A 2,387-nucleotide genomic window follows, 5' to 3' on the forward strand; every position below is an offset into this window, starting at 1 on the left:
TTTTCCTGATGGAAATACTGGTGTTACGTCGAGCTGCGTTTCCCCATCAGATACGGTTTCCCCTGCATCTCCGCACAGCGTAGGCGGCACGATTCACTGAGCAAGCGACAGGAAACGCGCATGCTCGCTAAAGGCGCGCAACAGCCTCCCTGTGCTCGCGCCACAGGAGAACTATGGAGAGCGTGAACGCTCAAATGTTAGCCTATAGGGAGGGAAGTTAGCCTATAGGGAGGGAGGGAGGGAGGGATGGATGGAGGGAGGGAGGGATGGATGGATAGATAGATGTTGCAGTATCTATAACAACCCAAACACACAGGATTCAGAATTAGACATTCCCAGTTAATAATTTCATATTCTCACCAGATCTGAACGGCCTGTTAAAAAACTTCACACCCATGAGTAGAGGTGATGCAGCCTGATGATATTTACATCGCATCAGATAGCGTTCCCCCCATGTTAAGAAGAAGGGAACGCTATCTGACGGGGTTTATACGCCCGTCAGATAGCGTTCCTCCTGATGTCATTTAGTTGAGTTGCAATAAATGCGAAACTCTCTGCAGGTTCTTGTCTTTGTCATCCGCTCTATTCAGCTGGCTTTGGAAACACACGGCGAGAAGGTGGGGGCCGGGGGGGGAGGGTTACGGGGGCGAGAAACGCAAAAGTAACGCAATAGTTACTTTTACTAATAACTAGTTACTTTTATTGTGGAGTAACTCATTTACTAACTCAGTTACTTTTTGGGAGAAGTGACTAGTAACTATAACTAGTCACTGACAGGGGGTAACGAGGGGCGATCAGCCTCTGACCACCTCCTGATCAGGAATTGTGAGGTCTGGAGAAAATCAAACATGTTTGTAATTCAGTCGGCCGTCGTGGGCAAACAAGGATTCTTCCTCTTCCTCTCAGACGTTTGCTCAGCCATGCCTTTGTCTAAATACCTCGTTGCCTTTTCTTTTTAGGGCTTTCAGCACAAAATTGTATAAATAGCCGAGGCAGCATGTTTCACTCTAGTGAGCTTCATATTTAACATTAGGAATCGATACTTCCATCTTTTTCCTCTTCTACTGGTTTGGCTTCTGGACAGACGAGTCCGAGTAGCTCTATCTCACTGCGGAGCCGAGTCCCACCTGGTTTTTAGACGTACAGAGTGAGCAGGTAGATCGCACCAGAGCGTCCGGTTGCACAGTGTGGGAACAAACATTGTGAGCTGGGAACTTGCACTGTACGATGAAACTGACGTTTTCCTCGTCCAGTTTGAGCTGTAGCCGCGTGCAACGATTGAAAAAAAAATCGTACAGTGTATGCCTGGCTATAGAGATGACTTGTTGACTCCAGATCCTCCATCTGTGCCTTTAATGCTGTAAATTCCAGCATTGAAACGTTTAAAAAAAGAAACACACAAACCTGGTTTTCAGATTGCATTTTAACATTTTAAATCTGTGATATCATTGAAACAAAAATGAAGAGCAAACTCTCCAATGCCGCTTCCAGGTTGTGAAGACATTCGTGTTTGCTTACAGACACTCCGGGGCCAAGTTTAGGACAGGATGGGTCCTTTGTTGGACTTCCCTCTCCTGTGTACTCGACAAGGAAAAACGGTCGCACTGTGCCGTTTCGCAGGGATGGAGCCTGAACAGAGACTTGGGTCAGGATATGGGGGAAGAGCTGGAATACAGGAAATCATGTGAAATGGAAAGGAGCTGACCATCTGAGCCAGGAAGGACTGTCCGTCCACATTGACGGTCGACAGGTTGAACCCAGAGATGTCAAGAAAGGTGGGAGCGAGGTCAATATTCAGCACCGGAGCCTAAAAGGGAAGAAAAACATGGAGGAGTGATTCATTCATAGGTAGAAGCATGAATGTCGGTGGAAGGTAGTCCTGACCTGTATGGTCTGGTTTGGTTTGATGCCGGGGCCACGGACCAGGAGGGGTACCTTGATGTCAAACTCATAAAGCTGCCTCTTATCAATGGGCAGCGAGAACTGACCTGAGGAGGAAAACATGGAGGCTAACAGAGTAGGTGGCTTTCATTCACAGATTCCTAAAGCAGCAGTAATGTGGGCTTTAAATCAGGCATCCTCTAAGTCTGTCCTGGAGGGCCGCTGTCCTGCAGGCTTTAGAGGTTTCCCTGCTTTAGCACAGCTGATTATGATGATTGCAGTTCATCAAAAGCCTTTGAAGTAATTTCCCTCTGGGATTATTAAAGTATTTCTGATTCTGTGAATCAGCTTTAAATTAAAATAAGCTGTTCTGGAGCAGGAAAACCTCTAAAACCTGCAGGACAGCGGCCCTCCTAACCCAACTCTGCCAGATGGATTTGCTCCGCATATCCATCTGGAAACCTTCAGTTGAAGTAATTTTTGGAAGGGGTGCAAATACTGGTTAG

The 2,387-nt window shown here is 46.9% G+C and overlaps 1 pseudogene; it reads right to left on the bottom strand.

The window, feature by feature from the left end:
* Window positions 1-2,387, bottom strand: part of LOC107099155 — a 35,152-nt pseudogene that overhangs the window by 4,921 nt on the left and 27,844 nt on the right.

This window comes from Cyprinodon variegatus, unplaced genomic scaffold, assembly GCF_000732505.1.
Source record: "Cyprinodon variegatus isolate N-32 unplaced genomic scaffold, C_variegatus-1.0 Scaffold842, whole genome shotgun sequence".
NCBI classification, from domain to species: Eukaryota; Metazoa; Chordata; class Actinopteri; order Cyprinodontiformes; family Cyprinodontidae; genus Cyprinodon; species Cyprinodon variegatus.